The sequence below is a fragment of the Rhincodon typus genome, chromosome 17 (genome assembly GCF_021869965.1).
Source record: "Rhincodon typus isolate 14 chromosome 17, sRhiTyp1.1, whole genome shotgun sequence".
Classification (NCBI taxonomy): domain Eukaryota; kingdom Metazoa; phylum Chordata; class Chondrichthyes; order Orectolobiformes; family Rhincodontidae; genus Rhincodon; species Rhincodon typus.
Window position 1 is genome coordinate 39408473 of NC_063348.1, and position 25778 is coordinate 39434250.

Consider the following 25778-nt stretch of genomic DNA (forward strand, 5'->3'; position numbering starts at 1 on the left):
CCAAAAATGGAGGTTAGAGATCTATGGTTGGTCAGTAGCACAAAGTGCCTGGCGTAAAGGAACATGATGCTCAATCCTTCTTTTTCAGCTTAAGCATAATTCTCCTCCGTCTTTGTCAGTGACCTTGAAGCAAACGTGGTGTGCCTTTCCTCTCCATCTAGTAAAACGTTTGACAGAACAATGCCAACCCCATAATGCAAGGCATCACACACTAACTGTAGTGGAAACTTTGGGTCAAAATGTGTTAACACTTCCAACCTTGAGAAGACTTGCTTCACCTCACAGTAAGCCACCTCACATTCTGGGTCCATTTCCACAGCTGCCCTTTTCCCAGCAACCAATGCAGGGTTTTAGCATGATTGTCAGAACCAACATTCCGACAAAGCATATCAAACATTTATGATGCCATACTGCAGTTATAAAATTCCTGCCTCTGCTTAGCACCCCACTTCCTGCTTCCAATCCAGGATCAATCCAGGCTAACCCTCCAGGTACAGCACTGAGGGAATGCTGCACCATTAGAAGACACATCTTTCAGATGAGGCATGAAACTGAGGCAGCCCTCTCCAATCGAGTGGAAACAAAAGTTGTACTCATGACTTGTAGAAGCAAAGGGTGCTAATCCAGTGTCCTGCCCAATTCTTTACCCTCAACCAACTCTTAAAACAGATGATTTTCTCATTCCACTCATTGATGTTGGTGAGGCTTTGCTGTGCGCAAAATGTTTCTTATATTACACTGGAGACAACACTACGAAAAGTACTCGGCTGTGAAGGGGTCATGATGTCTCTTTTCAATAGAGCAGAGGAAAGCTCTCTAAATCGATGATAGCAAAAATAATTGTGAGGAATCGACAAGAACAACAAGGCAAGCAAACACAGAGGAGTGAGCTTCCTGTTAAATTTGAAACTCTGATCCTCATGTTCAAATCTGAAGGCCTCTTGATTTTTGTGACTTCCTCTACTGGTACTATAACCATACAGGACTCTTTATTTCCCCAACTCTAGTCTCTTTGCAGCCTTCTCTTCGACTACTTCACCAAGGGCAGCTATATGTTTACTTTAATTCATTCATGCAATGCAGGCATTGCTGACTGGGCCAGCATTTATTGCCTCTATCTAATCGCCCTGTAGAAGGTGGCAATGAGCTGCCATCTTGAACACTGCAGTCTTTGGTGTGTAGGGACACCCATGATGCTAATAGGGACAGAGCTCCAAGATTTTGGCTAAGCAACAGTAAAGGGATGGCGACAGAATTCCAAGTCAAATGGTGCAATATGTAGAGGACACACATACTGCAATCTCTGGAATTCCCACTTAAACCTCTCTGTCTCCCCTATATGCCCTTAGAGACCCTCCAGCTCTTTGACACACCTTTTGATTACACCTCCTGAAACCTTGTTTGGCTCAAATGTGCGATCGATACTCCTGTGAAGAACTTTGGGACATATTTGTAAGTAAACATTGTACAAATAAATACAGGTCATTCTTGAACAAATAAACAGATTCTCACCCAGTTCATACTGGAGTTGGGCGAAAATGAAGAGGGAAACCCCAATGGACAAACGTCTCGTTTCTCGAAGGGACAAAGATCTCTCCACCCATGAAAGAAAAGTCCATAGATCGAGCATTCTGTTTGATGCCATGAATATGAGACGTTAGAAATATATTATCAGAAAAAAAACCTAATTATTTCTCATTTTGAACTGAAACTCTATCCATGCAGCACAAAGGATTCTTTCAGCAGTCTCCAAAAATATAATGAGGGTTTTTGTGTGACTCTTGGAGCCTCGAAAAGTAGTTTGAGCAGCTGAAGAGATGAACTGCTTGGTGCTGGGCAGTTTGCTCATTGTGTCAGAGAAGGTTAGATCATCATAGATGTCGTACTGGACAGACAGAAAGGCTAAAAGACTTGCCTGTTCGGGATAGATGGAAGAAGTTAATACATAAAATTGGCCAAAGGACGCAGCATGTTTGATGTTCTCCTTTGCTATTTTTAGTGCATATGCTTTAAAATAAACAGCTGAAACAGCAGCTAGAAGAAAGGCAGACTTGTATTTCTACAGTTCCTTTCATGGATCCAGGACACCCAAAAGCATTACACAGTAAAAATAATTTTTGAAGTGCAGTCACTGTTATAATGATCTACAACATAGCAGCAGATGTGTGCACTGTAAGCTCTTACAAACAGCAATATGATAAAGACCAATTTCTTACAGTGACCTGGGTCAAGCTATGGAATCCTTCAAGTCCACGTGAGAGGGCAGACAGCCCTTCTGTTTAATGCCTTGTCTTATAGAACCTCCAACAGAATCTCTTAGCGCTGTATTGGGAATGTCACCCCGAAATATTTTCTCAAGTCCTTTTACTGAGACTTAAAATCATAACCTTCTGATCCGGAGTGCAAACCACTGAGACACAGGTAAACGTACCAAAGGTCATCCTACTGACAAAAATGGTTGCAATTTTAAGCCTTAAATTAATACTCCAGCTTCAACTTCATTAAGAATCATTTTCTTTCTCTGGTTCAAAACAACCTTTTTTGGAACATGCCTTTCTGAATCTACTCGAGTTACTGTGCCTAGAGCCCAACATCAGAGAATGGGATTGGGATTAGGAATGAAATGGTGGCCAGATGTACTAGTGCCAGGTACAGGAATCAATTGGGAATGGGAACTGGGTCCAAATAAGTTATTTTTCTTCTTCAGAGAAAGGAAGTATCAAGGCCACAAGGTCTTTTCTTAACCAGGCTAGAAGCTCATCGACACACCCATTTATGGCTCAGATGGTTTACATACACGAAAAAGAATTAACATCCTTGTATTTACATAGTATCTTGAGCAAACTTGGGATATTCCAGAGGGCTAGGTCAGTGATGTATTTTTGAACGACAGTCATTACTGTAACATTGGAAACATGGTAATGAAGCAGTACACAGAGAGCTCCCAGAACGTGAAGATTGTCCCTGTTCAAGGGATGTTTGCAATGGGATAAATATTGACGAGTAAGCAGTTCTCCACTCTAAAAGGGTGAATGGCCTTTGTTTTATACAGTCTACAGCACGAAAAAGGCACTTTGGTCCATCAAAACTGTGCCTATCAAAAACAACCACTTAACCACTTTCCAGCACATAGTCATAATCTTGCAAGTATTGGCATCGCAAGTGCACACCCAAGTACCTCTTATATGTTGAAGCTTTCTGCCTCTACCTCTCTAAACCTCCTGCCCCTTACCTTAAATCTATGCCTTTCTAATCATTGATCCCTCCAATAAGGGGAAAAAATTGCTCCTATCTTTAAGATCACTCTGAGCAGCAAAAGTGGAATCAATAGAATGAAAGAGAGTGAACCTGGGGATGAACAGCAGGATAAATACCTGAGGATCGGGGTCAGTCAGAGTGAACCTGGGGGTGAACAGTTGATGGTGCATCTCAGGAGGGGTGTGTGGATATGCTAGGGCATGTCCATTTAAAAAAATGATGGGTGTTTTTGAAAAGCATTAAGGTAGACAATGGATCTGATGGGATCTATCCCAGAATGCTGAGGGAGGCAGATGAGGAAATTACTGGGGTCTTGTACAAAATCTTTGCATCCTCTTTAATCACAGGAGAGGTCCCAGAGGACTGGAGAATAGCCAACATTGTTCAAGAAGGGCAATAGGAATAACACAGGAAATTACAGGCCGGTCAGCCTTATGTCTGGGGAAGGGAAATTATTGGAGAAGATTCTTACGGATAGGATTTGCTCACACTTTGAATAGTATGGACTTATTAACAATAGGCAGCGTGGCTTTGTGTGGGGAAGGTCATGTCTCACAAGATTGATTGATTTTTTTGATGGAGTGGCAAAGATGATTGATGGGGCAAGAGTGTTAGATGTTGTCCATGTGGACTTTAGCAAGGCATGTCATAGTAGGCTGATACACATGGGATCCGTAATGAGCTGGTGAGATGGATACATTACTGCCTTAGTCATAGAAGCTAAGAGTAATGGTGGAAGGGTGTTTTTCTGACTGGAGATCTGTGACCAGTGGTGTATTGTAGGGATCAGTGCTGGGATCCTGATTGTTTCTAATAACATGAATGATTTGGGGGAGGATGTAGATGGCCTGATCAGTAAGTTTATGGATGACACAAAGACTTGGGGACCTGCAGATAATGAGGAGGATTACCAGTGGATGCAGCAGGATATAGACTGGCTGGAAACTTGGGCAGAGAAATGGCAGATGGAGTTTAATCTGGACACATACAGGCCACAGTTCCCTGAAAGTGGAAACACAAGTGGATAAGGTGGTCAAGAAGGCATATGACATACTTGCCCTCATCAGTGGAAGCACAGAGTATACACATTGGTAAGTCATGTTGCAGCTGTACAGAACTTTAGTTTGGCCACATTTGGAATATTGTGTACAGTTACTACCAAAAGGATATGGAGGATTTGGAGAGGGTACAGAAATGGTTTACCAGGATGTTTGAAGGGTATTAGCTATGAGGAGAGGTTGGGCAAATTTAGTTTCTTTTCACTTGAATGTCAGAAGTTGAAGGGAAACGTAATAGAAATTTACAAAATTATGAGGCATGGACAGAATGGATAGTTGGAGTTGTTTCCCCATGGTAGAAATATCAATTACCAGGGAACATAGGTTTAAGGGAAAAGTTTAAAGGAGATGTGACCGGCAAGTTTTTTTTTACACAGAGGGTGTTAAGTGCCTGGAATGTGTTGCCAGAGGAGGTGGTGGAGGCGAATACAATAGAACAGTTTATGAGACATCCTGACAGATACATGAATAGGCAGGGAATAGACGGACATGGATTGTGTCGAGGCAAAAGGTTTTTAGTTTACAAAGATTTCATGTGTTGGCAGTGGGCCAAAGAGCCTGCTCCTGTGTTGTACTGTTCTCTGTTAATTGTTCATTCTTTGTCTACCTTACCTATGCTCCTCTTAATTTTATACATCTCCAGCATGTTCCCTTCAGACTTCTCTGCTCCAAGGAAAACAATCCCAGTCTATCCAATTTCTCTTCATAACTAAAAACTCTCCAGCCCAGCTCTCCTGTAACTTTCCTCAGCACCATCTCCTGTATATTTACATCCCTTCTAGAATGTGGATTCCAGAACTGTGCGCTATACTCTAGCTGTGGCCTGACCAACATTTTCTACAGTTCTAGCATAACCCACCTGCTCTTAAACTCTATCAGTTAACTAATAAAGGCAAGTATCCCTTATGCCTCCTTGACCACTTAATCTACCTGTCTCACAAGCTCAAGGGGCCTTTGGACTTGTGGACTAAGATCCCTCTGATCCTTGGTGCTCACTAGAATCCTTCCCTTCTCTTGCTTGTCTTTCCCAGGTTCGTCACCTCACACTTATCCTGACTGAATTCCATCTGCCACCGATCAGCCCATCTGACCAACTTGTTTATTCCTTCCTGTAATCTAAGGCAATCCTCCTCACTATTTACCACCCCATCAAATGTTGCATCATCCATAAATTTACTGATTAACTTCCTGCATTCAAGTCCAAATCATTTATTTTTTAACATAAACTAGTGAAAATCAACACAAAGTATTCACTAACTATGTTATCCAGCTCTAAGCATAAATTATCCGTGTGGTCATTAATGGGCCTTACTCTTTCCCTGGTTATCCTTTTACCTTTAATGTTCTTGTAAAGTTACTTAGGATTTATCTTTTCATGCTTCCTTATTTCCTTTTAGAGATTCCCCTTGTTCTCCACAGGGACTTCTGTTATTTTGAACCCCCAGTGTCTGCCATAAGCCTCCTTTTTTCCTCTTTATCCCATTCCATTCAGTTTACACTTTCAAGCTTCCCATATGCACTCTTACTTTAATTCTGGAGATAATAGCCTGGTATTCTTTTTACATGGAGTCAGAATGGCACAAAAATTAAGTCTGTCTCCAGTAGGAGTTAATCCAGCCCAAATGTAATACTGCCATGCCCTTCTCTTTCACCTTTGTGTCAACCTCTTATTAAAATGTGTCATTTCTTTTAGTGACATGCTTTATTTTGTCCAATCTCCAGTATCTGAAGTCTATGAGTGTGACACAACATGACTGTAAAGACTTTTACCAAATTTTTATACATGCACCAAAGAAAGCATTCTATCTGGATCCATCACAGCATGGTACGGCAACGGCTCCCCAGGACCATGAGAAGATACAGAGAGTTGTGAACACAGCCCGGTCCATCAGGGAAGCCAACCTTCCATCCATTGATTCCATCTACACTTCCTGCTGCCTTGGGAAAGGAGCCAACATAACCAAAGACCATTCCCATTATAATCTCTTCTAACATCTTCCATCGGGCATAAAATACAAAAGCTTAAACACACGTACCAACAAATTCAAGAACAGCTTCTTCTCCGCTGTTATTAGACTTCTAAATGGATCTCTCAAATTTCAAATTTAATGTTGACCTTGCTCTTTGTGCACCTTCTCTGCAGCCGCAACTTTGTGTTCCATACTCTGTTCTATCACCCTAAAGCACTTTGCATGGTATGATCTGCCTGTATTGCACACAAAACAAAACTTTTCTCTGTACCTAGGCACATATGACAACAATAAATCAAACCAATTCAAAACACTTGCCTGTGACCCAACAGTGCAGCACAGCAAAGTTTTAGACACAGATGCATTCGAACAGAGAGCGATTTCTCAGCTTCATTCAGTGTGAAGGCAACCTGAAGCCAGTGTATCATTATCAAATTAGACTTGGTCTGTTCTGCGTCTGTGTCAAATAAATCTCTCTCAGCCAGATACCTTTAACATATTTAGTGAATGGTATTTGCCCAGTCCTGAATCAAGGCCTGGAGGAGTGCAGAGATATTTACTTTGCTTTCTGCTCTCTGTATTAGCATTTAAATGTTCTACCAAACAGCAAAAGGCTAACATTAGGAAAGAAAGGAATACACAAGCTGAGGACCTGGGATGGGCAGTCACCATCACCTCGAGGTGCAGCTGAGAAGAGGACAAAGTGTGGGGGTTGGTGGCCAGATAGATAGGATGGAAAGATAGGTGGGTTGTTATACTAAACTTGTGTCGAAGCTTGGGCAGATTACACCGAAGTACTTGTGTGCGTGCGCAATCAGTAATTCAGCTCCAGGTCATTGTCAAGTGCTGCCCTGAAGCATTTTAGAGAAACATTTTCAGTGAACATTCAGAAAACGTTTCTTCTAACCAACTCCCTTAATACAATATCTCCTTCATCTCTTAAAATCAGTGGTGATCCTGAAAAATATAGGCCAGTTCCCATTTCTTAGGAAACTCTTCTCAATAAAGGTAGACCACAAAAGGTTGACAAAAGCTAGACAACCCTTTCGGAAAAAGGGGTCAACTTTCCTGCTCCTCTGAAGCTGCCTGGCCTGCTGTGTCTCTCCAGCTCCACACTGTATTATCTCTGAGTCCAGATCTGCAGTTCTTAGTATCTCAAAATTCATCCACACCTTCAATATGCTAAATGGGCTAGTGATGGAGGGGGCAGAGAAATTAAATAGAAAGGTAAATTTGACTTGAGTATGTCAAAAAGGATACAACTCCTATCAAGGTTCTTTGTCAAGGGATGCACAAATCAGGAGATTAAATTGGGTACTCTTTCAAATAGCTAGCACAGGAATGGTGGACCAAATGGCCTCCGTCACTGCACTAAGTATCTATGAGTGGAGGCTTAAAGAGGAGCTGGTCTTAATGCTTTCAGTTTTGGAAGGACTTCAGCACAACAGCAGCAGACAAATTAACTTGAAGTTAAGAATTTACACAGCAATGCCACACTCGAGTCACTGTTGTTAGCAACAGTGAGCTGGAATTTCATCTCAGCTCTCTCGTGCAAAACGGCAAATGCTGTGCAAATGAGGTTACAAATCTAAGCACGAACAGTGTTTAGCTCAGATAGAAAGACCACGATCTTTTGTGTTAAGTTAAAAGAAGGATTTCCCACAATCTGCCAGGTCCCTAGATCGAATTCATTATAAAAAACGAAAAAACTGCAGATACTGTTCTGAGGAAGAGTCACCGGGCCCGAAACATTAACTGTAATTTTTTTCTTCACAGCTACTGCCAGACCTGCTGAGCTTTTCAAGCAACTTTTGTTTTTGTTTCAAATTCATTACAGCCCGTTAACTGCACCCATTTGCGGTTCTTCAAGAAGGCTCTTATAATTAAACATTTTTGTTTTGATGCAGGGACAATAACAGGCATCATCTTAAAAAGCTTCCAACTAAGAAACTGCCCACACTACTGCAACATAACTAGCAAGTAGTTGTGTCAGATATTTTAATGTTGTTTCAGTTAGTTAAAAAGGGATTATTTGCAGCTATTGCAATTTAAAAAGCCCACATTTTTGTCATCATCTCATTGATCCCAAACTACCATAATCTTCTACTATCTTTTTTCCAGGTATATTTTGTGGCAAAACTCTTAAAAAGATTGCATACTAAAACATAGCCTGATCAGGACATATCTTTACTGTGAACGCAAAATACACAAATAGGCTTGTGGGGAAACACGAGAGAAGAAAAATAAGAATTGCTCCCCTGAAAATCGGCCCAATTTGTGTCGAGATTGTGGCCAAAGCTGAAACCCTACTCCCAGCGACTGCATAAATAATACAAGCCCTTGCAACAATGCAGGAATCTGGTAAAGGGACGAAACAGTCCTAAACTAGGGAAAACAGCAAAACCTTACAACTCCAATTGCCTTATGGGGAGCACAGGACGCCAGAAAGTCACCCCACGAACAAACTGTCGAGCATTTCCGAGCTAAGAGATAAATAGCATACACACAAATTTCAAAGGCCGGGGCTGGCAGGCAGGAAAGGTTTGCTGACATTCGATTCTGTCAGATAAAGGTTGGCAAGAAGATGAAAGCACAATTACCCACTCTCCATTGCACGGAAATGAAAGGAATGGCTCATGAATACATTCTACTTACCATTCACGAACATTGCTTGCTGGTGCCTGCGTGTCCAGGAATATAAGGATTAAGTTACCTTGCAAACCAAAATAACTGCTTGCCTTTACAAACCTGATACATGTGAGCTGTCGGAAAGTATAATGAGAGGGTAAAGCCCTTGTCAAGTCAATTCTTTGACAAATTTAGAAGCAAATCCCTTCATCATTTATTGCCAGAAGATGTTAAAGTCACAAGGCAGAAATGGCCAAATTCACAAAGCAAGGAGATAACAATCTTTTTCTTTCTGCCTAATTACAACTGCTTTTCATTTATTGACTTAACCTTGGACATTGATAGTAACTGGGCCCTCACACATCGAGGGGTCTTGAAAAGAACGCCCTTTCAATGTAGGATTGAAAGGTTTTGCACTTGGAAATTAAAAATGGTTATGCTCCCCCTACTCCACCCCCTTCCCCACCTACCTGCCCTATGCCCCCCTTCCTTTCCTCTTTTTCTCCTCCTGAATTCCTCCTACTCCCATCCCTCAACCCTATACCCAACCCACCCCTCCCCAACCAATCTCCCACTAACAAGCACAACATGCCTAACCCCAGGCCCAATCTCACAGCCATAATATCAAACAAAGAACTATGATGCTGGACATCTGAAACAAAAACTGAGCATGCTGGAGAAACTCAGATCTGTGGAGAAAAAAAAAGACAGAGTTAGCGTTTTGAGTCCAGTGATCCCTCATCGGAACTCAATCTCGCGGTCACACTGCTTTCTTCAACCCATTGATTGGTCAGTATCTAACAAGGAGCTTTACTTAATGTCTGCTTCAAATTCCATTGACATTTACTTGTAGTCACATCTCCAGTATCAGGCTTAAAGACTGTAGACTCTGCCAAAGGTGGAGGGCAGCACATAGTCAGGACACAGCAGAGCTTTGAAAGAATGGATGGCAATAGGCCTGGAGGCAGGGTAAGGGAGATACAGAGACACACTAACGATTGAAAAACTTGAAATGGGATGTTAAACCAAGGCTCCATCTGTCTTCCCTGGTCTACAGAAAAGATTCTATGGAAATATTTCTAAGAGGGGCAGAAAGGTTCTCCCCAGTGTCCTGACCAATATTTGTCCTCAATTGACATTACTAAAAATTTAGATTATCTGGTCACTGCTGTTCGTGAAAGTTTGCTGTGTGCAAATCGGCTGCAACATTTCTTAAATTACTGTCGTTCAAAAAATGCTTTTCGTTGCCAGTAACATTCCAAATATGTTAAGGAAGTTATAATTTTTTTTCCTCTGTGTAATAAGCTGGGGCCAAGCTGTCCTGGTGACACTGCAGGTGAAACAGTTTTAGTGATGAACGGGACATCCAGATTGGATAGTCATAGGATGAAAAGCAAAGTGACATCCAAGGCACTAGGTTTGAAGTAGGAGCTCTGCAGGCTAACTTTGCTCTCAACAATGTACAGCTAAATAAAGTCTTTCACAGATATTTTAGCCATTTAATGTTTCCCTTGATTGAGAAAAGACATCTTTAATGAAATCCTATCTGCACAGTACTCTTCATTTCTCTTCAATCGCAAGTGAATCAGACTTTTCTCTTATGGCATTACTCACTTTATTGCAGCTGGGAAAGCGATAGAAACCTAATTCCCAAATGGTTCCCTAACAACTTTACCCACTTGTCACACTTTAGGAAATATGCAAGGGTCCTTCAGGCAGTTGGAAAGGTTGGAGCTCTCCCTGGAGCAAAGGAAATTGAGAGAAGGTTTGACAGAGTGTACAAGTTTATGATAAGGCTGAAAAAGGTCAACTAGAAAAACAAACTGTTCTAATTAACCGATGGTTTGGGGACAAAGGGACACAGATTTAACATTTTGAACAAGGGATGCAGCAGGAACACAAGCAAGAACCTGTTTGTGCAGCAAGTGCTAATGACCTGGAACATGATGCAAATGGTGGAAGAGAAATCAGTTATGACCAAGGGATATTAGATGGTGATGTGAAATAAACCTGGAGGGCCACAGGAACTGACAGGGGCATGGGGACTGACAGGAATTTCTTCAGTCAGAGGATGGTGAATCTATGGAACTCATTGCCTCAGAAGGCTGTGGACGACAAGTCTTTGAATGCATTTAAGGCAGAGATTCTTGCTTAGTAAGAGGAGCAAGGGTTACAGGGAGAAGGCAGGAGAATGGGGTTGAGAAACATATCAGCTGTGATCGAGTGGCAGAGCAGATTCAATGAGGCCAACGACCTAATTCTGCTCCTATACACTGTCATCATATGGATACTCCATGGAGCACCAGTATGGAATTAATGGGTCGAATTGTTGTAATCAACTATAGTTATATGACTTTTGCTGAGCCATCTTTAATTTTATGCATACAAGAGTCCCAAGTCTCAGATATCCAAAGAACAAGAACATAGAAACAGGAGCAGACCATTCAGGTGAAGATGGTAATGTCACTGGACGAGATACCTAGACCTACAGGCTACTACCCAGGGACATGGCCTCAAATCTCGCTACAGCAGCTGGTGATCACCAAATTCAATTAATAAATCCAGATTCAGTCATGGTGACCAGGAAATGATTACTAATTCTCACGAAAACCAAATCTGGTTCATAATATCCTTTGGGGAAGCAAATCTGTCATCTGGAACCAGCCTGGCTTACACATGACACCTGACCCACAGCAATGTGCCCTCTGAAATACAAACATACAAATTAGGAGAAGGAAGCCACTCAGCCCCAAACCTCTCCTGCCATTCAGTAAGTTCATAGAGATTGATTTGTGTTTCCATACTATGATCTAGTACTGATAATCTTCGATTCCCTTTCTGAAGAAAAATCAATCTATCATAGGCTTACACATATTCAAAGATCCTGCCTCTGTCATCTTCTGACACAGAGGCCCAAAGTTGCACAACCCACAGTGAAATATTCTTTTTCCTCATTTCTGTTCTGAAAGGGCAGCTCCTAATTTTAAAACAGGCAGAAGGAACTACTCAGTTTAAGAGCAATTAAGAATGGGCAAGAAATGTTGACAAACCTTTACCTAATATCCACTAACACCCTTACAACATGAAAATTCATTAACATCGGTCTTAAACATCTATTTACTCCAGTACTTTTGTTTTTAAAGCAAAGAATTCCAGAACTCCACTACTCTGTTCGTCCCCGATAGCATCAGAGGAGCAGGAAAGTTGACACTTCTGAAGAAGGGTCCCGACCCGAAACGTCAACTTTCCTGCTCCTCTGATGCGGCCTGGCCTGCTGTGTTCCTCCAAATCCACACTGTGTTATCGCTGACTCAAGCATCTGCAGTTCTTACTATCTCTGTTTGCTCCCGAATTTGTGTGGAATCACTCATTCTATGCATTAGTCAAGTTAAAATCAAACTTTTATTTTGTGGAAAATTTCTATAGCACTTTAAAAACATTTCCCATTTGAACACAGCGTCTTTGCAGAGAAAGGGAGGCTGTAAAATCTATGTACTGTAAAAATATGTAAAAATAGGTATCAGTGAGGGAGGCTCAGATGTCACAAAACGTCACTAAATTAGTGGCCTGAAGGCAAAGAGGTGAACAATGGAAAAGGAGACAATCAGTTCTATCTGAGGTTTCATATTCTGGGTAAATGCAGGGGGCTATAGATTGTCTCTCAATGCAGGAAGTCGAACAGTTGAGCCTTATTTACTAAGAGCGTGTAATCTTATCTGTCAATCTGTTATTTCCTCTCTGAACACGCAGATCCAAGTTCACAAGCAATGCTGCAATGACCTGTCACTGGTTTAGGTGACAGCACTCCCTGTACAAAAGAACACTGCAGTCAGAGAGTTCATTAAATTTGAGGAACAGGTAGGAGGCCCTGTCTAGTCTATTCAAAATGTGCTGCCAAACCCTTTCACTTACCTGGGCCTTCAATTATCCAAGGCTTGCTTCATTCCCAACTTCTCATTTTAAAAAAGAGTAGAATGTATTTTCTGTACGAGCTAGACTAGTGGTCTCCACTTGTGGATAAAAAGGCTGAAGAGGCCTTTAAATAAGCTATAAAGCAAGGGCACCATGGTGGCACAGTGGTCAGCACTGCTGCTTCACAGTGCCAGGGACCTGGGTTCAATTCCAGCCTTTGATGACTGCTTATGTGGAGCTTGCATTTTCTGCTGGGTGCTCCAGTTTCCTCCCACAGCCCAAAGATGTGCAGGTGAGGTGGACTGGCCATGGTAATAACAATGTTAAAAGGATAGAGTGGCATGCTCTTCAGAGGGTTGGCACAGGCACAATGGTATCTTCCTGCATGCAGGCATTCTGAGATTCTCGATGTCTGACTACCTCACGTTCTGTTAGCAATACTAACTGATTTAGACCAACCATCTTTCGCCTGTGCTGCATGTTCCACATATTTGAATCTGTTCAAAACAGGATGCCAGCAACGGATTTTACATTTATTCCTTGTTGTTCTCTGTTCTTTTAATAACTCATTCAAGGAATGAGTGAGAGGCCAGTTCATCTCCAATTTCCTGAGAAGATGGTTTGGAGCCACCTTTTTGACTACAACCGGGTAGGCTGCTTTGGTCATTTCACAGAAGAGGGAAGAGTCAATCAGGTGATCGGGAGACTGGACACCAAACTAGGTAAGGGCGATAGATTCCCTTTTCTTAAAAATATTGGCAAACAAGATTTAACACAGTGTGGAGCTGGAGGAACACAGCAGGCCAGGCAAAATCAGAGGACCAGGAAAGCTGACGTTTTGGGTCGGGACCCTTCTTCAGATGACCTTGGGAGGTTAAGAAGGGCCCCGATCCAAAATATCAGCTCTCCTGCTCCTCTGATGCTGCCTGGCCTGCTGTGTTCATCCAGCTCCACACCTTGTTATCTCAGACTCCAGCATTGGCAGTTCTTACTATCTCTGAGCAAACAAGATTTGCCTTTTACAATAATCATAGTCACTGTTGCAGACACTGGCTCTTTTTATTTGATTAGTTGGATTCTGTTTTAAGAGTTCTCACTAGCCATGGCGAGATTGGAACACTTATCCCTGGATTACTAGTCCAGTAACATGACCACAATGTGCCACATAGTTCTTCAAGTTGACCATGGAGTACAGTTCCACGATAGCTCACCCAAGCAGTGATCTCACTCATTCACATCCAACAGCAAGAGCTATTGCACTATGGGGCTTCAGAGGCACAGATATATTTCTGATCGGCCTCTTGAATCTCCATCAGGAAGGGGAAATCCCAGGCAGATTCTCTTCCTAATCTTTACAAGGGGTCACTGAAAGGTTGACTGTAAAATATTCCGACTGCCTTTGACAGAGAGATTCTGTCAGACGTTTCTGTCAGTCATTCCGCACACACTTGGGACTGGCTTGTACCACTGCCTCGGTTACACGCTGAATAAACTTGCAGCGCTTTAAAGGAGCTTGTCAAGGAATGTCCACCTGGTTAACTGTGAGGTATTTCACCAGTAACATGCAGAAATATTGCCACGATAACTAATCTCAGAGCTGAATAACACTGACGAATCACTGATGTTCCATGCAGGCAGTTATCACCAACATTTAGAAGGACTCCGAAGCAGAAATAAAACAACGTACATTAACTGTATATGTCCGCATACATTTTCTCTTGACTAATTTCCTATCCTTGTCCAAGAGTCAGAAGGTGTGGGTTCAAGTCCCACTTAAGAGACTTGAACGTACTGTCTAGGCTGACACTCCTAGTACAGTCATGAGGGAGTGCTGCATTGCAGGAGGTGCAGTCTTTCATTTGTAGAGCTAAAACAAGGCCTTTCCTGCCCATTTGAGTGAAGCAGCATTGGAAGAAAAAAACAGGAGATCTCCCCAGTGTCCTGGACAATATTTGCCTCTTAACCGATTTCACTTAGAAGCTACCTTGACATTATCACATTGTTTTTTGTGGAACAGGTTAGCTAACATTTCTGACCTTACAACAAGACTTTAGGTCAAAAGTACTTTGTTGGTGAAATGCAACTTGGGACAGGCTAGAACACAGCAGCCAATTTACACACAGTAAGCTCCCACAACAGTAATATGATAATGATCAGATCATTTGTTTTTGTGATGTTGCTTGAGGGATAAGTATTGGACCAAGGCACCCCTGCTCTTCAAAAGAGCAGAATGGAAACTTTCAGACGGCAAAAAGGATATTGGTTTAACATTTCATTCTCAATATGGTACCCTGAAAATGCAGCATTCCCTCTGTACAACAATGGAGTGTCAGTCTGGATTTCAGTACTCAAGTCCAGATGTGGGATTTGAACCCAGAACCTTCTGGACTCAGACTGCTATCAATTGAGCCACAGGATTGTGTCTTTCACAGTTAAGATATCCCAAGGTGATTCATGGGAATGGTAAGGACTCAAGACTTGACAGTGACACACATAACAAGGTAAGGACAAATGGTCAAAAGTGGCAGGCTTTATGAGGAGAGGGAGGTAAGAGGTGTTAAAGGGAGGGAATTCCAGTGTTTAGGGCCTAAGCAGCTGAAGACACAATTTTTACTGGTGAAGATCAGTGATTTGCAAGATGCCAGAATTGGAGGAAGCAATTAATAAAATGGAGATAGCAGGATTGCTGACCAAAAGCTTGGACAAAAAGGTACATCTTCGGGAAGCAAATAATCAAAGGAGGTTAAGCAAATTAAATACCAATTCTGGCACAGCCGTACGGGCCCAGTGATCACCGTATGTACATGCTGCACACAGAATTCAGAGGGAGAGATTCATGCTTGCACCCTTAGTTGCAGCATTCAGTTTTTAGGGAAATGCCTAGATGTCAAACAATTGTGTGTGGGAGTCACTATTCCGCAGAAATAAGGAAACCACCAAACACTACCCCGCTTCCTCAAGTCCCCACAAATACTGACAGACAGATGGGTGTCTGAGTAGCAGATGCCCTGCCCCTCCCACCACCCTCCACTTTTCACTGCAAAACTGTTTGTTTTCATTTGAATATTCTGCATTGTGTACCTACAGTAATTTTACTGTCTTTCTTTTGTGGCACAGGGCCAACCACTCTCTCTCTCTCTCGTTCCCTTGCTAACATTTAAGAAAATAAGTAAATTGGACACGGTTAAAAGAACTTACATTTCACCACAGAAATGGTTTCATTGTGTCCAGGCCAACACTAGCAGCCAGCATACCGAATGAGTAAACTCCTTTGGCTTTATTCTCAGCAAACAAAGAATTATGTATATATTACATAGAAATTACAACATAGAAATAGGGCCTTCAGCATAACTGGTCCAAGCCAGTGTTACACTCTAATCTATCTCCTCCCCACCCTTTCATTCATTACTGTCAACATGTCCTTCTATTCTTTTCTCCTTTATGTATTTATCCAGCTGTCTCTTAAATGAATGTGTATTATTTGTCTCAACTACTCCCTCTGGTAGCAATTTCAATATTATTACTACTCTCTGGATAATAATATTTGTCCTGAATTTCTCACTGGATTTATTAGTGCGTACTTTATATTTATGGTCCCCAATTTTCGAGTCTTGGAGCAGAAACATCTCCACATCTACCCAATCACACCCTGTTACAATCTCAAAAAAAACCTGAGAGTCAGCTATCTGCTTTCTCTCTTCTACAGCAAAGAGACCCTGCCTGTTTACTCTTTGATACTAGTCATAATCTTTTCATTCTGGCATCGCCCCTGTAAATTGTTTTGCACCTTCTCCAGTGCTTCTATATCCTTTTTGTAATATTGGTACCAGAACTGTTCAAATATATGATTCAAGAATCCATATTTACCTGACTTCTGTACACTGGCAACTTCAAAGTCACTGGCTTATTGCAAAAGCCAGTGCAGTTTATTGATATCTCTTTGGAGAGGAAAATCTGCTGTTCTTATCCGATCAGGCCTGCGTACATCTTCAGAATCGGAGAGGAGTAATAGGCTCTCAATTGCCCTGTGGAACTGTCTAGTAAGCCGCTCAGTTACATTCAAAAGGATGACTCACCATCTTTTTAAAGGACAATTTATAACAGGCAATAAATGCTAACAAGACCCATATCCCATGAATGAATACAAAGCAATACTTTTGAGTGAAGACAATGGGAATTGCAATTGCATTGAAAGTCTGCTGGACTGAATAGAAGATGATCATGTTACAAATATTAAATAAGACTTTGGGTTATATGATAATTTTAGGAATTCTCTCGGGAGTGGGGGAGAGGGGCCGTGGGGAACTATCAGAATGTAATCACAGTGAATCCTGGATTTACCCTGACTGATTGCAACAATCCATCAACTGAATTGAACTGAATTGAATTGAATCATTTATTGTCATGTGTATTCAATGTAAAAATATAGTGACAAGTGTGTACCTTCACCGTACATACACGGTGCCATTCACATTAACCTAGAATAAGGTAAGAAAAAAAATAACTTAAGACAGTCCAACTTTCCTTTCCACTGACGTACTCCCACTTCCTGCTGTAGCTAATGAGAATAAAACATGAGAAGCCAGAAGTCTAAATTACATTTCATCAAATATCTCTGCAGTGTATTGAATGACATCCCCCTACTTACATTGTGAAATCCAGGACTTAATCTCCAAACTTAAAACTACGCAAGCTACAGGGAGGATCAGTATTGTAACTGTGAGAAAAAAATTCAATGAAGTTTGCTCTTAAAATATCATCCTGCAGATTTTGCAAACACTTTGGACATAAGGCTTACAAGGATGGTTCCAGAACTGAGAGGTCACAACCATCAAGGAAAACTGAATATGGTGGGAGACCTATTTTGAAGGAATGCAGAGTAGCCTAATAGATATCTTTAAAATTGTGGAAGTCTTTGATCCAGTAGAACTGGAGAAAATGTTTCCACTGGTCAAAGCATTCAAAACCAGGAGTCGATAAATCAATAAATCGAGAAGGGAATTCTGGAGAAACATCCTAATCCAGAGTCATAGAGTCATACAGCACAGAAACAGACCTTCCAGTCCAACCAGTCCAGGCCGAACATAATTCCAAACTAAAATTAGTCCCACCGGCCTGCTCCTGGCCCACATCCTTCCAAACCTTTCCTAATCATGTATCTATCCAAATGTCTTTTAAGCGTAATTGTACCCACAACCATCGCTTCCTCACCTGAACAACCCTCTGTATAAAAAATTGCCCCTCATGTCTTTTTTAAATCTCTCTCCTTTCACCTTAAAAGTGGGTCCCCCTAGTCTTGAAATCCCCCATCCTGGGAAAAGACAACTACTATCAACTCTATTTATATCTCTCATTATTTTATAAACTTCTATCGCCTCTCAACCTCCCACGCTCCAGTGAAAAAAGTCCCATGCCTATGTTGCCTTTCCTTATAACTCAGACCTTCCATACCAGCAACATCCTGGTAAGTCTCTTCTGAACCCTCTCCAGCTTGTTAATATCCTTCCTATAACTGGATGAACAGAACTGGACACAGTATTCCAGAAGGGGCCTCACCAATGTTCTGTACAACCTCAACATGACTTCCCAACTCGTATACTCAAAGGACTAAGCAATGAAGGCAAGCATGCCAAACACCTTTTTAACCACCCTGTCTATATGTGACGCAAATTCAAAGAATTATGTACCTGCACCCCTGGATCCCTCTCTTTTACAACACTACCCAAGGTCCTATCATTAACTGTACAGGCCCTACCCTTGTTTGTTGTACCAAAATGCAAGACCTCACATTTATCCACATTGAACTCCAACTGCTGTTTTTCAGCCCTTTGACCCATTTGATCAGGATCCCTTTGGAATCTTAGAAAACGTTCTTCACTGTCTACTGTTCCACCAATTTTGGTGTCATCTGCAAACTTACTAACCATGCTTTCTATATTCTCATCCGAATCGTTTACATAAATGACAAACAAAAGAGGACCCAGAATGGACCCATGTGGAACAGCGCTGGTCACAGGCCTCCAGCCTGAAAAGCAACCCTCCACCAAAACTCTTTGTCTCCTGACGTTAAGCCAATTATGTATCCAATTGGCAAGCTCACCCTGAATCCCATGTGACCTAACTTTACTAATTAGTCTACCATGCAGACCCTTGTAAAAGGCTTTGCTAAAATCCAAATAAACAATGTCTACTGCTCTGCCATCATCAGTCTTTTTGGTAACTTCCTCAAAAAACTCAATCAAGTTTCTGACACATGATTTTCCTTGCACAAAACCATTCTGACTATCCCTAATCAATTTCTGCTCTCTAAATGTCCATAAATTCTACCTTTTATAATCACCTCCAATAATTTACCCACAGAGTCAGGCTCCTGGGTCTATAGCTCCCCCAGTTTCTCCTTACAACCTTTCTTAAACAAAGGTACAACATTAGCCACCCTCCAGGCATCAGGCGCCTCACCCATAGTTATAGATATTGCAAATATTTCTGCATGGGGGTCTCATAATTTTCTCCCTTACCTCCCACAATGTTCTGGAATGCATCAGATCAGGTCCCCGAGATTTATCTAACTTTATATTCTCTAAGACCTCCCAAACATTCTCTTCTGTGATGTGAACTGCTTTTTGGTGATTTAAAAAGCGCAAAACTTTTACCACGAGGAATGAATTGGGCTAACAGCATAGGCACATTAAAGTATCCCAGAGATAAGAAAATAAAGAAGAAAGCTGTTTATGCTAATGACGTTAGATGAAGTAGGGTGGAGAGAAACTCCAGTGGAACAAAAAGAACAGACATGGACAACTTGTATTTGAATGCTGATGTTTCGGGTTGGGACCCTTCTTCAGAAAATTTTCTGATGACGGATCCCAACCCGATACGTCAGCTTTCCTGCTCCTCTGATGCTGCCTGACCTGCTGTGTTCCTCCAGCTCCACACTGTGTTATCTTTGACACCAGCATTGGCAGTTCTTACTATCTCTGTATTCGAATGACCTGTTTCTGTGTTGTACCTTGTAATTCTTCTCAATTGATTTCCACTTCAATCTTGCACCTTCTGCAATCTGACCCTGCACCAATTCATGGTGGTAGGCATTCCAATGATGTCTTTATTTCTGAGTTTTAGACCACCTTGTTCCATTGATTGTAAGCTCTTTAGGTGGAGGCAAGGGGCTCTCACAGCCAAGAGTTTGTGTAACCTAGTCCCCAGCCCTTCATCAGTGAACTGACCAAGATGGAAACCTGTCATTCAATGTAGAATTTACTCTGTGCTTACCAGCTGCAAATGCCACAAGTCACTAATACGTCAGTTAGGCATTATGAGTTTATATATCACAAATGACACATTGGTTGGCTCAACATTTTATATCCATCAGCTCAGATATTAAACTCCATTCAGGTGAACGCTAATGATCCCAAAACCTAATTAAAGAGCATGGAGTTCATCCTGTGTTCTAGCCAACATTCCTTCCTCAATCAACACTTAACAGTTTATAACTGTTCATTTACCTTCAACGCAACTGTCCAAATGTATTGTCATGTTTGTCTGGGGGCAAAATTTGCAGTCTGTGGAATCTTTCTATGTACAAAACACCTGTGTGGCAGTAGCTGCTGTGCCATTGCTTATAAAGTTACCCAGTAAACTCTGTGAAGGCCTTTCTACAGGGAAAGTGTGATGGGAGTGGAGTGGGAGGTGGGGATTAATGAAATCAATACAGTATTTATATAAATGCAAGTTCATTCCTCCCATTGAAAAGGCAGGTTAAGTGTATTGATTAGTGTCAACCTGGTACCAACTTGAAGGATATGGTGCACAGCAGCACTTTCAAAGTGCAAAGCAAAGCATTTTTTTTTAATGGCTGTTACAATCGTTCCTCTTCTCATTTCTATTGCACTTAAATTATTAGCAAACAATGGCTAGGCAGACATCCTACCACATGACAGTTTACAACTAAGTCTCACTCAGTTATTAGGAAAATTGTGACCAGAAGATGTATTTGATGCTCCTGATCACTTTAAAGGAGAAAAGCCGTCAGCCTCTCGAGGTGTTGAAACAAACATTTGTGGCAAACTAAAACACTCCTGGAATAAAGAATACAACACCAGCTGATTGGGTTTATCTCCTAATGCTGTGAATCAGGGTGTGGATTATTCACACAGCCCAGGCTACCATCACTTTGTGGCTCAGTACAAGTGAAAAAGATTCTGGGTTCCAGCCCCCACTCCAGAGCTTTTGAGGATGATTTCTAGGCTGACATTGCTAACAGACCGCTGCACTTTTGGAGCCGCTGTCTTTTGGAAGAGATATTAAGCTGTGACCCTAGCAGTCAACTCAGATGAACATAAAATAACCCAGAGCACTATTTCCAAGAAGAGCTGGGGAGGCCGATATCTGTCCACTAACATTACCACTTTGCTGTTTATGTGAGCTTGCTTAGTGCACACTGGCTGCCATTATTTTCCACCTTATAAGAGGGACTACACTTTTTTTTAAGCTGTAAAGTGCTTTGGTGGTGTCCTGAGGTCATGAAAATGCTATAGAAATGCAAGTCTTGCTTTCTCACTGTCAAGGAAGCTGCAAAAAGCATCTGTCAAGTAACACAGCGTCACAACAAAAGCATCTATTTCCTGCTCAGAACTACCTATATCAAGGGCAAGACAAAGAGAGAAAAGCATCTATCATCACACAATTACTGAGGAATAAGAACAATATGAGAATTATCACGGCCACAATCTGTTTCTGTATTTCCATATCCCATACACAGTGCTTCCTAACCAGTCAATGCATCTGCTGGAGTGGAAAGGGAAATGGATGTGGATGATCATGGGGCAAGGATGAGGAGAGAGCAGGGAGGGCATTAAGGGGAAGGAGTAGGAAAATCATGAAGGGCATCAATAAGATAAATTGGCAAGGTCTTTTCCCCTGGGTAGTGGAGTCCAAAACCAGAGATTTAAGGTGAGAGCGGAAAGATATAAAAAAGACCTAAGGGGGAACTTTTTCACGCAGAGGGTGGTGCATGTATGGAATGAGCTGCCAGAGTAAGTGGTAGAGGCTAGTACAATTACAACATTTAAAAGGCACCTGGATGGGTATCTGTATAGGAAGGGCTTAGAAGGATATGGGCCAAATGCTGATTAATTTGGGATAACTGGTCGGCATGGACGATTGGACCAAAGGGTTTGTTTCCATGCCGTACAACTCTATGACTCTGTGACTTTAATGGGAAAAGACAGAAGTGAGTTCGTGTGGGTCATAAGAAAGCTTATAAGAGGGTAAGGCTGGAGAGGTGGGCCGAGGAAGTGGTCCGTTAGGATGGAGGCTGTGTGATGGGATCAGAGGGCTGAGGTGTGAGGGTTGGTGAATCAGGAGTTTGAGGAGTACAGGGATGACTGAGGAATTGGGGGAGTAAGCGTTGACTGGATAGGAGTGGTGGGGGTGTGGGAAAGGTGAGGTGAGGTCAGTTACTGTGATCCCATTCCAACCACAGCTCTCCAGGTAAGTGTGCACTATCTGATGTGATGGGCAAAGCGACCAGACTCATTTTAAACCTGACACCGCTCAGTACTAGTGAAGCTGTCCATTTTAATTCGTTTCGCACACAGAGGGTGGGATATGTCCAAGTATCAGTCTGGCCTTACTGTCATCCCTTCCACTCCATTCACATCATCCTCTAAGAATACAGCTCAACTCACAGGAACAAACTTCAAACTGAAGGTGGATCACAGCGAGGTTATTCACATTGGACACATTAAGCTTCAATGGTGCTATTGTCACTGAATCCCCCACTACCAAAATCCTGGGGGTCACCATTGACCAGAAACTCAACTGGGCTCACCACATAAACACAGTGGCTACAAGAGCAGGTCAGAAGCTAGGAATCCTGCAACGAGTAACTCACCTCCTGACTCCTCAAAGCCTGTCCACCATCTACAAGGCCAAAGTCAGGAGTGTGATAGAATACTCCCCACTTGGGTGGATGGGTGCAGCCCCAAGACTCAAGAAGCCTTGACACCATCCAGAACAAAGCAGCCCGCTAGATTGGCATCACATCCACAAACATCTACTCCCATCACCGCTGCTCAGTAGCAGCAATGTGTACTATTTACAAGACATGCTGCAGAAATTCACCAAAGATCCTTACACAGCACCTTCCAAGCCCGCCACCACTTCCATTTAGAAGGACAAGGGCAGCAGATACATAGGAACACCACTACCTGCAAGTTCTCCTCCACTCACCATCCTGACTTGGAAATATATTGTTATTCCTTCACTGTCGTTGGGTCGAAAGTCTAAAAGTCCCTCCGAAACCGCATTGTGGGTCAATCTACAGCACAATGGACTGCAGCGGTTTAAGAAGGCGGCTCACCGCCACCATCTCAAGGGCAACATGTGGCAGGCAATAAATGGTGGCCCAGCCAGCAATGCCTAGGTTCCACAAGTGAATCAAAAAAGCTACGTCACCATAGACCGTTTCCCTTTGCTATCACCATCAACCCTCGTGCCACTTAATCAGTTACTGAAGTTCTCTGTTGTCTTTCCATCCATTACCTCTAATGTGAAGTGAAACTTGCAAAAAGTGTAGCCAATCTTCCTGGGAGGAAATTCGAGCTAAAGCGGTAGACCCCTATCCGGCAGGTCCTAGTCTACACGGACTGAGACAGGGTCCACTTCACACCAATGAGCAGGTTGGCATTGGTGGCATCAACGACTGTTCCATCGCAATTCTTACTAGTTTAGTGTATTCCAGTTCTGACCCAAGGTTATTTGAATACTCTGCTTCTTCTCTTCCCCACAGAAGCTGCCAGACCTGATGAGGATTTCCAGCATCCACATTATCTTCCTTCCATCACCATAAACCAGCTGGCACTTCCTGAGCTTCACTGACCAGATGGCATATGCCAGCTGCATCTGGGACCTCTGTGGATAATTGGGATGGAACAGTCATTGATGCCAACAATGCCAACCTGCTCATTGATGTGAAGTGGACCCTGTCTCAGTCCCTGTAGACTAGGACCTGCCAGACAGGGGTCTACTGCTTTAGCTCGAATTTCCATCTCAGGAAGACTGGCTACACTCTTTGCAAGCTTCACTTCTTTGAAAAACAGGGATTGAGACCATTCAGGCCTGTGGATCTATGAAAGCTCCTTGCTTGAGCAATTCAGACCCTGCTCCTTCTGTCCATTTTGGCACTAGATATTTATTCGCTATTTTCCTTAGGAACATAGAAAAAAAATTGAGCAGGAATAGGCCATTCAGCCCTTTGAACGTGCTCTGCCTTTCTAAGTGAACATGGCTGATCGTCCAAGTCAGTTAGTGTTCCTGCTTTCCCCCATATTCTTTGATCCCTTTAGCCCTAAGAATGATATCAACCTCATTTTGAAAAAATTCAATGTTTATTCCTCAGTTGCTTTTAGTTACAGAGAATTCCACAGGCTCAGCACTCTCTGGGCGAAGAAATTTCTCCTCATCTCAGTCCTGAGTAGCCGACCTTACATCTTTAAACTGTGACATTAACACAAAATCCCTCAAAAGCATTAATATCTAAATGGCTGAAACTCTACTGACCTCAGTCGTGGAATACACTCAAACCACTGAGGATCCAAACGCCCTTGGGTTAGGGAATTCCAAAGGGCTCACAACCCTCTAAATGAAGAAATTTCTCTTCACCATCATAAATTACCGACCCCGATCCTGAGATTTGGTCACACGTTACAGGCTAACGGGAAACAGCCTCCCAGCATCTCTTGACACCTTCTCCCACTGACCAAGTCATTTCCTGTTCAACCCTTGCAAAATTCTCCATGATAAAAATAACTCTTATATAATCTCTTAACCTTCACTGCTGGGGAAGTGTAAATTGCTCCAGTGTCTCTCCATATCCCTGCTGTCATACTGCTTTCATAAAACTTAACCACTGCAGAGCACAAAGCAAGTCAAATTCTATCGCTGACAGGGAATCAATGTTAAACTAAGTGGTTTTGAAGAGACTGATGTTTCAATATAGTCACTCATCAGAAAGAACTGTCCTCTCTGAACATTAAGATCATGAATATGCTGAAGGTTAAGGTCGTCTCTGTGGACCTGGTCTCCACATTGCCAGACTGGAACACTCACCCAGGAGTTGCTGTTCAGCAAATTAGTGACTGCTCTGTGATCCAATTTGACAGGATATTTTTCTTTTCCTATTTAGATTGTAGACAGATTCCCAATGGCAATTTTTGCCTGTCAAAATGTCATGGGAAGTGGGGTTCCATCAACAGCAGGCCCTTGCAAAAAAATGATCCCTCTCAGTTTGCTAAACATCACACGGAAACAATCTACATTTTACAACATCTTAAGTGCAAATGGCCAATATTCCTCTTCCCGATGAATACCTAAATCCCTCCATCCAAGTCTCAGATCATGGGTTCAAGTCCCACTCAAGTTCAAGATGTCAGTTATGGTTCAGTAGGGGGTACTCTTTCTTGAGTTTAAGATCCAAACCAGAGACTTGAAGGCAAATTTCAGGCTTTCTGGTAACTTCCACGGTGCTTTTCACAACTAGAGCCTGTTCTGAAGCCTGCTATGGCCAATGATGATCTTTTGAAGTGTTGTTAATGTTTCCAAGTAGGAATGGTCTCAGCCAATTTATGCACAGCAAACTTGGCTGAAGCAGTGCTGCACTGTTAGAAGTGTTATCCCTCCGGAAGAAGCTGCTGTTCTTTACACCAAATTAAAAGGGGCAACAGGATTAGTTTTATCTCAGTCAAGAGATGTCACACCCGATAGAGGAGTTCTTCCTCAGTGATTCACTGAGAGAGAGCACTGATCTGGAACTGGAGCTGTGATCTTCAAAGTGCTACTTCTTGGGGACTCTAAGAACAATTATCTTCAATCTAACTTACAACAATGAAATCCTAGCATCACCAGTGGCCAGGTTGGATAAAAGACTCCCGATCATCATGGAAAGGACATA

The 25778-nt window shown here is 42.3% G+C and overlaps 1 protein-coding gene across 2 annotated transcripts in view; it reads right to left on the minus strand.

Moving 5' to 3' along the window:
• Nucleotides 1-25778, minus strand: part of mpped2a (metallophosphoesterase domain containing 2a) — a 183304-nt gene that overhangs the window by 65748 nt on the left and 91778 nt on the right. The gene's annotated exons all lie outside the window — the stretch shown is intronic.